Source organism: Phyllostomus discolor, chromosome 14, assembly GCF_004126475.2.
Source record: "Phyllostomus discolor isolate MPI-MPIP mPhyDis1 chromosome 14, mPhyDis1.pri.v3, whole genome shotgun sequence".
NCBI classification, from domain to species: Eukaryota; Metazoa; Chordata; class Mammalia; order Chiroptera; family Phyllostomidae; genus Phyllostomus; species Phyllostomus discolor.
In genome coordinates this window covers 39,093,961-39,109,220 of record NC_040916.2, presented here as the reverse complement: position 1 = coordinate 39,109,220, position 15,260 = coordinate 39,093,961, and positions in this window count along the sequence as shown.

Here is a 15,260-nt window from a genome sequence, read left to right as displayed (position 1 = left end):
TTTTGTTTTCCATTCATTCACCAGTGGACGTTTGAGTTGGACAGTCAGCTATAGTGAATAGTGCTACTATGAACAGGGACGTACAAATACCTCTTCAAGTCCCTGCTTTCAGTTCTGGCTATATAACCAGAAGTCAGACTGCAGATCACATAGTAATTCTATTTTTAATATTTTGAGGAACTACCGTACTGTTGACCACAGTGGCTGCAACATTTTACATTCCCACCAGCAGTGCACACAGGTTCCAGTGTTTCCACGTCTTCACCAGTCCTTGCCCTTTTCTGTTTGTTGGTGTTGTCTTGTTTTTGATGGAAAGCATCCTAACTGGTATGAAGTACCGTCTCATTGTGGGTTTGATCTGTATTGTCCTGACGATGAGTGACATTGAAGATCTTTTCATGTGTTTATTGGCCATTTGTACATCTTCTCTGTACAGCCCTTTGTCCATTTTTGATCTGGGTATTTTTTTAAAGATTTAATTTTATTTATTTTTAGAAAGGGAAGGGAGGGAGAAAGAGAGAGAGAGAGAGAAACATCAATGTGTGATTGCTGGGGGTCATGGCCTGCAACCTAGGCATGTGCCCTGACTGGGAATCAAACCTGCGACACTTTGGTTCACAGCCCGCGCTCAATCCACTGAGCTACGCCAGCCAGGGAACTGATTTGGGTATTTTTTGTTGTTGATGTCAAGTTTTAGGAGTTCTCTATATATTCTGGATATGAATCCCTTATCAGAATTGTGTTTTGCAAATATTGTCTCCCAGCCTGTGGGCTTTTTACTTTGTTGATCATGTCTTTTAATGCACAGAAGTTTTTAATTTTGGTGAAGTTCAGTTTGTCTATTTTTTTCTTTACTTATGCTTTTGGTATCATATCCAAGAAATTATTGCCGAATCCAGTGCCATGATGCTTTTGCCTATGTTTCATTCTAAGAGTGTTATAGTTCTAGCTCTTACAATTAGAACTGTGATCCACAGTGAGTCAGTTTTTGTACATGGTGCAAGGTAAGATCCAACTTCATCCTTCTGCATGTAGATATTCAGTTTTTCCTACATAATTTGTTGCAAAGACTGTCTTTTCCCCATTGAATGATCTTGGCATCCTGTCGAGAAAAGTTTGACCATGAATGTGAAGGTTTGCTTCTGGGCTCCCTATTCTCTCCCACTGGTCTATAAGCCTGTCTTTATGTGAGTACCACACTGTTTTGATTACTATAGCTTTGTAGTAAGTTTTGAAAGAAGGAAGTATGAATACTTCAACTTTGTTTTTTTTTTCCAAATTGTTTTGGCTATTCAGGGTCCCTTGAGATTCTCTACAGATTTTAGGATGCATCTATTTCTGCCAAAAAAAAATCATTGGGATTTTGATAGGGATTGAATCTGTAGATTACTTTGATTAGTATCCTAGGGCCCAACTCTTGAGTACCCACAGGGTGCCATTTGCTGCCATTCTGACCACAAACCCATCCTCACCTCCAGGGTTCTTACTGATAAACATGAGTTTTGGTCCTTGGTGCAGCAGCAAGCAAGTCATGGGAGCCACACCAGTGACCTAGACCTTGTACATTAAAGCCAGCTCCTGTCGATTTCCTATGGAAGTCATTGCTCACACCTGCAAATGCCCTGGCCCAACTCCCAACCTACTGGCCCAACTCAACCCTACAGCCCAACTTCTCTCTCCTGCCCTACACAGTCCCAGAACATGAAACAACTTCAGCTGGACTCACTCCCATGAGGCAGGCTCGTCTCTTTTTCTGCATGCACACGGATATTCCCTCAACAAACTAGGTGCCTGATGAGCACCTAGTGTACATCAGGTAATGTCCTGGGGCTGAGGGCACACAACTTCATAATCATAACGCATACTAAGCACTTCCTACATGCCAGACACTCTTCTAAGTGCTTTACATGCATGATCTCATTTTATTCTCTAACCCTAAGAAGTTATGAAACTTGCCCAATGTCACACAACTATGCCCAGATAATTAAATCCCAGAGCTCACATGCTTAAGGATGATGCTAAGCTACCTTCTCAACACACAGCTCTTCAAGGAGCTCAGAATTCAGAGGAGGCAGACACATACATTCAAAATTACTCTATGCCGTGGTAAGAGCAGTGCCAGACATATACCAGACATTTGAGACATCCTGGAGAAGAATCGTCTAACCCAGCCATGCGTGCATATGCCCCTAAATGTCTGCATCCCTGACCTGTGCCCTCTGAGACCGCGGCCTCGTCCCAGCCTCCTTCCTTCCTGGCAAGTGCCCTGCAGTGACCTCGTTGCCACCTGTCATGCGTACTAATTTGATCCCCTACACCAGTTACTCCTCCAGGAACAGCTAACGTGCTGTGGGGTCTGCCCCTCACACCCACCCCGGCCAGTCACCCCGTAAACATGCCGTATTCGGGAACACTCTCCCTCGGGAGAGTGAAGTCTGGGTGGAACAGGAAAGCGGTGTTGAGCTCGGTCAGCGCTCATCACTCTGCAGTATCCAGCCCCGAACAAAGCCGGTGCCATTAGACTCGGTGAAAAGAGAGACCCGATGATGAGCTGCCACAGGAGAGGGCAGACAGAAGACTTCCGAGCGTCTGCAAACTCAGACACTCAGCCCGGCTGGCTCAGCCCTCCCGCCTCCTCGCGCCGCCCCTCTTGCAGAGGTCTGGGCTGAGGATGACTAACTCGCAGTAAATTAGTACCGGGCGTTGGAGTGGGCACATGTGTGACTCTTTCCCCCGAGGTGATTCTTTTTCCCACACAGACTGGGGAAGTTTGGTGAGACAGCGGGGTTATCCAGAGAGACACAGAGCACCGAGTGGGCAGGTGCCTCGGGCAGCCCGAGACGTGTGGCGTTCCTTCTCTTCTCGGCAGTGTCACCTGTGGTCTGTGCCTGAGCCGGGCTTGCAGGGACCCTCCGGGCTGGGGAATCAGGAATGAACACCCTCGGCTGGAGCCCCTGAGTGCTTCAGAGACCAGGAGCCCCGAGATGGCAGATGAGCGGCTAATCGCAGTTGAAAGGGCCATGGCCCTTTGTACCACGGTCTTTCATCTCATCCTGGGAGAGATTGCTGGCAGTGACACGCCAGACTTAAAACGGCTTGTGAAATCAAAGAACCAGACATGCTCCAGACACTGTCTTCCCCGAATGACCAGCAACTTCTTTCTCCAACAACTCAAACAGGCATGATATGACTGAGTATGTGGGTTCTTCTCTGCCTCCTGGTTTCGAACCTGTAGCTGCCCAGACGCCCCCTGCTCACTCTCTCCCTGGCAGGGCAGCTGGGGGTTGAACTGCATTCTCCAGTCTTTGAATCTCAGGGGCCACCTGACATGACATGCTGTCTCCTGCCAGCTCTGCCACTCGAGGATGGAGTCATCCCTTCCATGTGGATACACCTGGAAAACTAGAGAGCCGAGAGCCAGAAGGCCTGGGTTCGGTCCTGTCCCTCGAGCTTCCCCAATCTTCCTTGGGCAGATCAAATGACCGCTCGGACCTCGCTGATCTCATCTGTAAAACGGGCGCGGTCGCTGTGAGGGCAGGGGTCAGGCTCGGTCTGACCTGCGCCCTGGGAACAGGTGACGGCACACCTGCCTGGACGACAACGCCCTCTGTCCTCGGAGGCCCGTTCGCCTTCCACACCGGGGAACCTGGGAACAAATGGGAGAAGGCGCCCTGCTGCTCTCGAACCCGGAGAGGGTGGCCAGGAGCAGGCAGGGGGAGGGAAGGAATAAATCAAGGGGGCTGTGTAATTAATTAAGAATAACATAAGCACTGGGCGTTGAAGAGAAACAAAAGTGGTGACATTTAGTGAACGTGTCAGCCGCTATCTCGCTCATTCCAGCCGTCTTCTTAAATGTCAAATAGCTCCCCGTTCCTTTGCCTTGCAGCTCGGTCTGTGCGAGTGACAAGCCCCGACTCCAGCCTCTGCCCAGTGGGTTGGCACGGGCGCACCTTTCAGAGGCGGGGAGTCCTAGAGGCTGCAGGAACAGGAGACAATGACCATCACCCCAGAGAGCCGGGCGCGACAGCTGCTCCTCGGCCCCCCCCACTCGGACCCATTCTCCTTGCCTTTCACTCCCCTTCTCTCCATCGACCATAAAAAAACACCAGGTGTCCATGCCGAGAGAAAGACAGTCGGTATGGGTTTTCATGTGTCCCAACTGTTTCTCTTCAGACTTCTCAGCACTTAAAAGTTTTCAGGGGAAAACCTCAGCTGAACTCCAGGGGCCGAGAAAGCCAAGAGCCAGTTGCTTCAGACTCAGGAATTTCCATTCTGAGCCACTGGCCCTTCGTCCCATCCTCTGCAAATGCCAGGTAACGCTTCCGAGACGAACCAGAGGGGTGACCGGCTGGGTTTCCACTCTGGAGAAAAATCTGCAGCCCAGTGACACCGCACAGTTTTCATCCCCAACTGGATCCTCACCCCCAAAGCGAGCCCCGCCCCCACTGTCAGCCACAGCGGAGCCGCCAGTCCTCAGCATCACCCGGCACTGGGGGGTGAGGAGGAGTAGGAACGAAAACCCGCATGGAAACCTGGCTGGGGTTCCAACAACCTGGAAGCTGAAGTGGCAGAGGCTGCTCCAGAGCTCCAGCCAGTCCGGCTCGTTGGCAGAGAGACGGCAGCTTCGGGCTGGAGGCGTGGGGAAGGGCCCTGGTGCTCGAGGCCGCCTGGGGAGCAAGACAGGGCGAGCCGGCTCTGGACAAATGGCAGCAGCTCAGCCTTGGCCGAGCCCAGAGGCACAGGGAGCACAGGGCGACATGTCAGAGGACAGGCCACCCTTCCACTGTCCAGTTCACAGCCAGGGAATGCACGCCAGCCCCTCAGGCAAAGCCAAACACGCAGGCGCTCCACCACCCAGGTGCACCCCCATTTAGAGGAGAGCCAGCCACAGGCGTGCTCGCCCCCACCGCCTCCTCACCCGCACACAGTGCCAGCGGCTTGTTGCAGCATTCCCAGCACATCTCTCCGAGGCTCCCACAGTGCTCCTGGCACGGTCAGCCGTCCTTCTCCGAGGGTCTCTCCTTTGTGGGATCCAGTTTTACAGCCACCCCAACTATTATACACGCACCCGTAGAAATGAGAAGGCCTGCGGGCCCAAGTCCCCAGCCTCTCCCCAGCTCTCCACCCTCTTCCTGGACAGTGGTACCCACCACCGCCTCCACGCCACCTGCTGCCCCTGTCCTGAAGCCAACCCATGTCCCAGCAGCCGCCACTCTCCCAAGCTCCAGGCCCAGACTGCCACCTGCCACAGACAAGACCTTCGACGTCCTGATGCAGCCTGACGCCAGCACTTCCCAGAGCGAACGGCCCTCGAGCTGCCCCCTGGGCTGTCTGTGAACTTCAGGCACTCTGTCTCGCTGGGTTAATCCTTGACTCCCTTCTCTCCCCCCGTCAGCCTTAGGTCGTACTTACTTCTTCTTCTTCTGTGTCGTCTCCCTGCCCCACCCTTCCTCTAGACCCTTACCTTTCCCTCCTGGAGTACCCTCCAGGGACCGGAAACTCTGAGCCCGGAGGGGCTAAACAGGAGGCATAAATGTGTGAGGCCCTAAGAGAAAAGCTGAGTGGCAGGCTGTGGGAACTGGTCTAAAGACACTCACATTTTTCAAAACTTTAAACCCTCTAGACACACTAATCAGAGTTGGTCCCTAGACAGCGACTTCTCTGCCCCTGAAAATCTGGTCTCCGCTTCGCTGGTGGTCTTACCACTCTGATCACTGTGCTCAAACACCTGTCTGGCTCCCCTTTCGCCCACAGGGGGGAAAGGAATGATGAATGTCCGCGTCAAGTTTTACAAATCACCAAGGATTTTGCCGTACATGAAGCGGCCACGGGTTAAATGGCATTCGAAACCCTTCATGGGTCTCCACCACCCTTTCCACAGACCGACTCAATCCATCTTCCCATCACGCCACGCTTATGCCCTCCCCTCGCCGGGAAGCCTAAACCCACCTGTCCCTTAAGGCCTGACTCCAGCCTCTCCTGGAAAAGCCCTCCCAGTTCCCTGCAGGGAGAGCGAGCCCCGCCCTGTGCTCCCAGAGCAGTGCCTGGCCCACAGCCCCTGAACAGATGTCAGGGTGCGTTGCCTCGTCTCATTCTTTCTTTCCACACACACACTCCTGCCCCCACCAGCGACCAGGAGCAAAGCCTTTGCCTTGTCTGTCTCCCTCCCACTGCCCTGCGTACCCTGGTGCCTGTCCATCCCAGTGGACAGGATGGGGAGGCTCCGAGAGCCGAGACCGGAGTCAAGCACCCAGAGGCAGCGTACCAATGTGGGGCTCAGAAAACGGCGTCTGGAAAACCAAACGGAGGGGAACTGAGGACGGTCTCCGGCAGTGGCTCCCACACGCTCCTGGGCGCTTGGACGACCTGGAAGCTTGTTGAAAACGTCTGCTGCTACCGCGGAGACTCTGATGCACCAGAGCCGGGCGGGAGCCTGGGCAGCTGCGCTTCACCCAGCTGGCAGGCGGTTCCGGTGCCCGTCAGGTTCAGGCCCACGCACCCAGGAACATCTGGTCTCTGAATTAGAAGAGGTCTGGCTTCACCTGCAGCGGGACAGTGGCTTCTCATCAAGAAGAGCCTGACCCAGGGCCAGCTCCCAGGGCAGCTGTGCTCCGAATCCCACAGGCAGGCGGTCAGCCTTGGGTGGGATTACTCCCCGCCGGGCACCGGTCTGGCAGCCCCATGAGCAGCACACAGTCGACCTAAACGGGAAAGGGGTGTAAGCAGCTCTGCCCGCTGCCCGCTGCCCTCTGGAAGGTCACCCAACTGATGACATTGCCCTTCAGTCTCTTCTACAGCAGGACCAGCCATCTGCTCCGAGTTCCCACACCCCTGCTCCTGTCGCCACGGAGCCAAAGCAGAGGCAGGAGGCTGGTCATGGCCGCGAAGGGGTTCAGAACAGGCCTCCCCGAGACACACCCCTGTGGCATGTGGATCATTCTGAGCTGACGGCCATCGAGACCCTGCAGGCTCCCGAGAAATGCTTCCTCTCTCTGGAGGAAGGAGTCTGAATGGGGGGGCCTTGCCCCTAATAGGGGTTATTACCAGAGATAACCTTTTGTGGCCTATCTATAGGGCAGGGCAAACATCTAATTACCGAACATCTGCTTTTTTGTCTCCCTGTGACTTGCCCTCCTCCCCCACGAAGGCCCAGGGTGCACGGGCTCCCTCCTCGGCTCAGGAGGCTGTGCACACTTCACTTCCCCTTTCTGTTGCAGAACTTCTCGTGTGCGTGGGGCCTCTGGCTCTCTCACGTACGGGTGCTTCCCATACGTATGCACGTAGTTAAATCTGCCCATTTTGCCATTAACCCGTCTCCTGTCAGTTTGGCTATTAGACCAGCTGGAAGAACCCGGAGGCTAGAGGAAAATCCCTTTCTCCCCCACAACCGAGAGCGTCTGCTCTGACCAGGCTGACCACGGCCAGGGCTCCGGCAGGGGCAGAGGTGGCAGCAAAGTGCTGCCCTGGCCTGGCCGCCCTTCCGGAGGCCCCCACTGACCCCCCTCTACCCTGGTGTTTGAACCTCCCTTCTGCAGCACATTTCACTCTGATGTACATCAGTCAGGGCCTTCCGCTACGGGACAGAGGGTGCTTGGGAGGTGATGTTTCTACCGTACTTTACACAGCACCCGGCACACAGTAGGGCTTAATAAATGTCTGTGGACACATTGGGATGTGAATGAATGAGCAGAGGCCTGCTCCTTCAGGCCACAGTCAACATCGTCACAACGGCCCAGTTACCCTCCACCGTCCGCAGACCACAGTGCCGTTTCTGGGCGGCCGAGGCTGAAGGGAACATTTTGGGAAGGTTCGTCATGCATGTCCCCCCCCATTGCCACGGCTGTGGTCTAGGGTGGCCACGCAGAACCACGACGGCCACTGTCTTCCCATCACACCAATATCAGCAGTGGCAGCTCCCATCTGTTACAGGGTTGTGATGTGCCGTCACCATGCCGGCTTCCTCACGCGTGGCGCCCGATTCGTTCTGACGGCACCCCTCCGAGGCAGCTCCCTTGAGTGCTGTCTCCTTGTGTGGATGAGGAAACAGGTGAGAGAAGTAACATAACCTGCCCAAGGCCAAGGAGATGACCCAGGATTCCGACCCAGTGAGTCAGACCCTGACTGCTCCGTCCTGCCTCTGGAGGGCGTGGGTGCCACCTCCGCCTGCACCCACTGGCCCTTCCCGAGCCATCAGACGACGGTGTCTCTCTCACCAGGGAGACCGTGAGGTCCACGCAGCAGCCTGGACCCAGGCCATGGAGGACAACCATTGCACTCTCCTGCCCTTCCTCCCCAGGCCCCAAACACTGCCCAGGAAGCATCTTCCCTTCGGCCCTAGGACCCTGGGCCCGTGCCTCAGGCGCCAGGCTGGAAGTGCTGCTCCTGACCCCTGCCAGCTTCCCTCCCTCTGCAAGGTGGGACCTGGGACCGGTGCCTGCCTGTAATGACGGATGCTTGCAATATTTTGGCCAGTCCCACTAAGAAGGTCTGAAAATAAACTGAACCAGCAGGACAAGGTAATTAGGCTGAGCTCTCCTGACGAGGTGGGCGGATCGGCGGGGGTGGGATCAGGGACCTGAGTCCTGGCGGGCACTTAATTAAGTGTGGCTCTTCTGTTCACACATCGGATGGCTTGACACGATCCCAAACAACCTCTCCCCCATGACTCCAGGCGGGGGCGGAGGAGGGAGTCCAAGGATGCTGAGGAACAACGGCCAACACAACAGCCGCCGGCATCGCAAGACTTCCACACGCTCAGCCCTTGGCTATGGGAAGGAAAACCGAAAGGGAACAGAGTCCTGGGGAGACAGGGCTCGAGGCAACCTCCCCATTCCCCCCCAACCCCTTTCCCCCCCACCCCCCTCCCGCCTGCGCCCCGCACAAGAGGGCAGGAGGAAGGGGAAGGGGAAAGAATCCTGAAAATATCCGTGAGGCAGTCTCTGTGCTGTCACCCCATTTAAATTCTAACAAGGCCCGGTATTTGGAGATAACAAAGGCCACCGTGTTTAATTAAGGGTATAAATGGTAAAAATATGAGACAGAAGCTTTTACGAGATGTTAATGAGGTGGATGGGGAAACTCTAAAAATAAACCAGGCAGTTGAAAGGGAAATTAGGGGTGCGAGAATAAACAGAGGGTGTCAATTTGAGAGAAATGTGCAGGGAAGGCTCCTCCGACTCCTCTTCCCCAAGGTGGGGCAGGCCAAACGGAGAGCACCCCCCCCCAACACCCCCCACTTAGGGCCTGGAGGAGGGGCACGCATGTGCCCCTAAAAGGCCTAACTGGCCTTTTCTGCTTCCTAGACTTTTCAGAATGACGAGGAGCTCCCCCACCCTGCCCCAGGCCACCCCCACCCTCACCCACCAGAGCCCGAGGGAGGCCAGCTATGCCTTCTTTAGCAGGGAGTCCCCAAAGAGACCTCAGCAAACATCAGGAGATGAGAAGCCTCAAGGGCTAAGTGATGGAAATCAGTCTTGTTCCTGCCTTTGAGCTGATAGCCAGGAATTGTGCCTACGTGCATGAGTGCATGGACACTTGCATACACACTCACACACACTCACACTCACACACCAGTAAGACTTCCAGGCAAGGCCAGTGCTCTGGGGCGGGCTGCCCCGGGCGAGGTGGCCATCACGGGCCCGAGAGCTATGGCTCCACGGAGAGAAGGCACTGTGTGGTGGGCAGAGCTGTCCCTTCCAGCATCCCTGGACAGGACACGCAGCGAGAGCCTGCCGATTCCAACCTGCCCCCGGGCTGCCTGGCACACGGGCCCTTTTCCCTGCTCAGACATCTCCAGAGATGCTCTATCTGACCGGACCCCGTTCACAGCCGGGAGTCGAACGTGGCCCTTCTGGAAACGACAAGAAGGCGCATTCTGCTCCTGGCTCCGAGTCGGTGAGTGTCAGGCGGCCGTCTCAGAGTTTCTTGCTGGCCTCCCAACAGTCAGGCTCCGCCCATTGCTCTCCCATCTGGCTCTGTGAGACCAGACCTATGTCTGGTCTACCTATGGACTAAATGGTAAGCGTCTCCTCTGCCGTTCTGCCAGTATTGGGCCACGGAGCAAAACCAGGATGACAGCAGCAGGCGGAAGTCAGTTACTTAGAAAAACAGCGGAAGGAAAGAGAAAACAAGAGGAAAGAAGGTGATCTCCAGGACCAGAGCCGTGGTGGCTCGTGGTCCAAGCACATCCCGAGCCCTGGAGCAGCGGGCGGCCCCTGGCTGGCACAGACAGCCGAGGCCCTTGGAGGCTGCCTATCCTGCCAGCCCAGACGAACCCTAACAGCCAGGCCCACGGGTCTTCTGTTGGTAGGAACCGGGAGGAGCCTCTTCAGCCTGACCATCCCCTCGGTGGCTGGCCCGTGGCTCAGGACAGATGGGACTGAAAAGCCCTGAGGGTGTCTCTCCTGCTGAGGGTGTCTCTCCTGATCAGCTGTGGGACGTGCCACTCCCGCAGGCAGGCCTCCTTCTCCTGGGGGGAGGGCAGCATGAGAAACGCCTGGGAGGACCCGTGGGCCCGTCGGGATCTCCTGCAGCTCCTCCTCCTCCCAAGTAATTCTTCCCCAACGTCCTGGACATCCGTCTTTGTCAATCAGAGCTTTCACTCCGCCACTAGACACTTAATGAGACAGAAAATTAGCACCAGACCCACGTTTGGCAAAGCCCATTGAGTTCTGGACTCGGCTCAAAGTCCTCAGAGAGCCCCAGCTCCAGGCAAAATCGGCGTCCTGCACCTGAGACACTCAACCCCCGGCTTTGCTCACTTTCACCCAGACAGGCATCCTTGCCTCCTGGCTGCTGGCCTTCGCCAAGGTCATCCATCGCCAGTAAGTAACCCGCCTCATTATCCACTCAGGCATCGGGCCCCCTGTTGTGTGTCTGTGGTTGGAGTCTCAAGGGGTAGCAGGCTGACCACTTGGTCACCTGTGTTTGCACCCCAAATCTCAGACTGCGAACTTCCTGCCCTGTAACGAAAATTCCCAATTCTGTCTCATCCCAGCGACGCCGCAGCGAGCCTCACGTTCGAAGGCTCCGTCGCTCGAGACTCCGTGCCTGGCTCCAATCCCACTCTAATTACGACTTTTCTGTTTACACACTCAAAAGAACTAAAGCAAAAATAATTAAATGCAAGTTCATTTGGCATTTAAATATCTGTCTATCTACCTATCTGTCTCTGTGGAGAGAGAAGGAACCAGGGCAGCCAGGCTCGGGGAACCTGGGGCTGAAAATTAAAAAGTCATGCAGGCACCTTCCCCTTCTCTGTCCCTGTCCCTGTCCCTGTCCCTGTCTCCCTCTCAGGGGTGGTGATGTGGTCACCCCGCTCTCCATCCCCCTCGCTTCTCAGGCCTTTCGGGGAGACAACGGGGGGCCAATTCACTATACTCTCAGCAACTCACACATGGCCCCACGGCGGCTGCCGCCTCCCGGCTCTGTAAGACCTTTAACCCCGCTGTCTGTGAATGGCTGGCAGGTCCCAGTGGCATGGCTGAAACTCTCCCAGCACAAAACCTGACTGGTGTCACTCAATGGTGTGAGCCGGACCACACACGAAAAGTTACTGGTCAGCCAGTGTGTGCGCCGCCTTTGTGCCGACATTGAGTCCGCGTTCAGCCAGCACTGGCAGGCACGCGAGGACCAGGTGGTCTGTAGTTCTGTCCCTTCCCGGAGCCACGAGCAGCCGAGCACCGAGAAACAAACAGCAGAGTATCTAAATGCTCTGCCTGTCTCTCAGTGGAATCCTTCGGCCCTGAGTAGGAGTCACAGTCCAAACTGAGGTTATCACTTTCATATACATCAAAAATGTACATGAAAAATAGACATTTCTCCTCCTTCCACTACTGTGATCGGAAGGCTTGGCACCCCATCCATCCAGTTCTCTGAGCTGGAAATGAGGGTGTTGCCTGTCCCTGTCCCTTCCACCCCAACCCCCACATCTAATCAAACGTCACACTTGCTGACTTCACCTCCCAACACCTCTCGAATCCAGCCGCTTCCCTCCAACCCTCCAGCGTTACCTTGGACCACGCTCTTCACATCCCTGAACTCAGTTGCCTCCTCACCGAGCTTCCTCCTGCAGCCCCTCCCCCTTCCAGCACAGTCCCCACCGGCTCACAGACGAACCTGACCGAGTCACTCTTACAGCCTCTCCACAGTGCCCCAGGGTGGCAGACCCTCCACAACCGGCTTCTGCCGACTTCTCCAGTCTTACCGCTCGCTTGGCTTCACTCTGAGAGCCACACTGAACAATGCACAGTTCCCCGAGGCCACGCTCTCCTTGGGCTCAGCTTTGCACATGTCCCTCCCCCTCCCCTTCCAGGATGTCTTTTCTGACCTCGCTTAGTCTACACGAGCTGTGTGTCCTGCGCACTCTCACAGGGGACTCAGCATTACCATAGTTCTTACAACTGTCTATTGTAAGCACATGTTTTGTTTTGTTTTTAATCTGTATGCACCACAAGACTTTCAGTTCCTTAAAGGCAGGGACTGTGTCTTATTGATCATTTTGCTGGGCATGTACTCGGTGAGGTTTGTTAAATAACACAGACATGCTTACCTATTGCTGGATGTATACCGCCCACCCCCTATAGACAGTTCTTTGTCACTATAGTGATCACTAGCTTTTGTGCAGAATCTTATGCTTTGTGAAGGATATTTACAAGTTGAGTCTCATTGGATCATCCCAGCAACCCCCCCAACCCCGGCACAAGGACAAGGAAGAAGGAAGAGCAGATCATTATTTACCTAAGAAGGAAATATAGTTCAAATATATTGAGTGGCTTGCCTGATGGCAAGTGGTTGGGGCTGCTTCCTACTGGAGAAATCTGTAAACACCTGAGAAGCTGGTACCAACCTCTGGTAGCGGAGAAAGCATATAAATGAACATAGTCTAAAAAAAAAAAAGAAATACACTATGAGTTGTAAGACTGGAGACCCTAACTTAGGAGACACTTTTTTAAGAAGCAACAGGGGGTCTATTCCAGGAGCTTGCGACCAGCACTTGGACACAAAGGAGAGGGCGACTTTGTGCTGTAACCATCAGAGTTCAACATTATGGCCCGTAAATGATGATTTATTGCGATCTCCCATGTCAGCACGCATGGCCAAACTGAGCAAGGATTAGCTACAACACCACCCACTTGATAAGCGGCCAAAAATCATTGGCCAGGGAAAACCTAGCCAACGGTGCAGGGCGATCTGATTTTCTAGAGAACAGCGAGACAAGGTGGGCCAAACAGAGGGAGGAAATCAAACACCGGGGAGGATGGTGGAACACGGAACAGCCGAGCAGCTGCTGCCCACGAGGGATGAGGTCAGCTGTCACCAGCGCTCTGTCCTCACTGTATTTCAGGCACCACACGGAGCCTCAGAGCTCTCAGTAAGAGCACTTTTTTTTCCCGTATTTTAGTGACAAGACATCGGAGCATTTCAGCAACAACAACAACAGCAGGAGAAAGGCTTCATGCATAGGGAAACACTCAGGCAGGGGAAAAAATCACACCCGACTCCATTAAACAAGGTTACACCCGGACAACCCGAGCCCTGGGAAGATCCGCAATGACAGATGCACGTCTCCATTTGTCTAACCAGTAGCACAGGAAGGAAAAGAAAGCACTGACACCAAAAACAAACAGCTGCCAGCGAACAGCTTGGCCTCGGGGCAGCCAGGCGCTCCTCTGCCGGGATGGGCCCCTGCGGCTGAACTGAGGCTCGCTGAGTGCTGAGTGCCGAGTGCCGAGTGCTGAGTGAAGGTTGCAGCAGCTAACCGGGAATCGGCGTAATGGATTGAGCCGAGAGCAAACCTGCATGCTGTCTTCCCAGGCTCCGCTGCTGGAATGCTCTATAGCATGGCCTCATCTGCATGAAAAAGGCAAGTTATTCCACGAATGCATGAACCAAGGGTTCGACCTAAAGGTTGAGAATGGCAGCTCTCAACGGGAAGAAAGTTTTCCGGTTGCCCACCCTGTAGAATTGCAGGATTTCTGGCTATTCCAAACTTTCTCCCCCGTCCCCGGGTCCCCCTGACGGTTTGCTAGCTTGCCACAGTCTCCTTGCTCACTTGGACTCGGGCCCAAATCCAACAACCTAAATGTGACCTGAGACATAAACAATTTGAAGAGCCTTGGTTTCCCACTTCCCCGTTCCCAATCTAGTGGAGATTCATCTGAGAATGCAAACTCTCGTGTGGGGACATGGGCTCCCTCATTGTCCCCACAGTCCCTTGCATAGTAGTCTGACCCAGGCTACTACCCCGCCCCTCACACCTGCCCCTGCAAGCTCAAGGCAAGCTCCGAGCTCCTTAGGCTCCCTCTGGCCTGTCGTTAATTCCAGCTCCACCCCTGCCCCCCCCCCAACTCTAAACCCCTGTCCCTTCTCTTTGGGTTCCTGCAAAGGCCTCCTCACTGGTCTCTCTGCTCCTACGCAGCCCCTGCCCCCTGCAGTCCATTCTCCACACTAGGGCCAAATTCTTTTCTTTGTAACTCTTTTTTTTTATAGATGTTTATTTTTTTTTAAGATTTTATTCATTTTTATGTTTAGAGAGGGAAGGGAGGGAGATAGAGAGAGAGAGAGGAACATCAGTGTGCGGTTGCTGGGGGTTATGGCCTGCAACCCAGGCATGTACCCTGGCTGGGAATCGAACCTGCGACACTTTGGTTCGCAGCCCGCGCTCAATCCACTGAGCTACGCCAGCCAGGGCTTCTTTGTAACTCTTAATATGCATTTTAAGAAACATAACCTCAGTAGAGAGCACAGTGTAAGGGAGCCCTGGGGTGGGTGCGTGTGCTGTCACAGCAAATCTTAGACACAGTCGCACATTATCCACAAACACCTGTGCATTATGCATCTCTAATAGACTAATAGACTTTTTTTAACCTAAGAATCATGCTATTATCACACTTCACATAATTAACCATTATTATTTAATATCATCTGATACCCAGTCTGCATTCAAACTCCCTAGGTTGCCTCAAACACCTCTGTTCACAGTTTGCCTGAACAAGAATCCACACGAGTTTCAGACATTGTGGTTTGTTATGTTCTTTAAGGCTCTTAATATAAATCAGGTCAGATCATTTCCCGCTCAAAAACCCCCTGATGGCCTCCCCTTGCAGTTAGAATAAAATCCGAAACCCTTGCCACGACCAAGGCCGCTCGCCACAGCTCCCTCACCACCCACTCGGTTCAGTCCACCAGCCTCCTTCCCACCTGCGACCCTGCACTGGCCCATCCTGCCGCCTGAAACGCACTCTCCTCCCTCACCACGC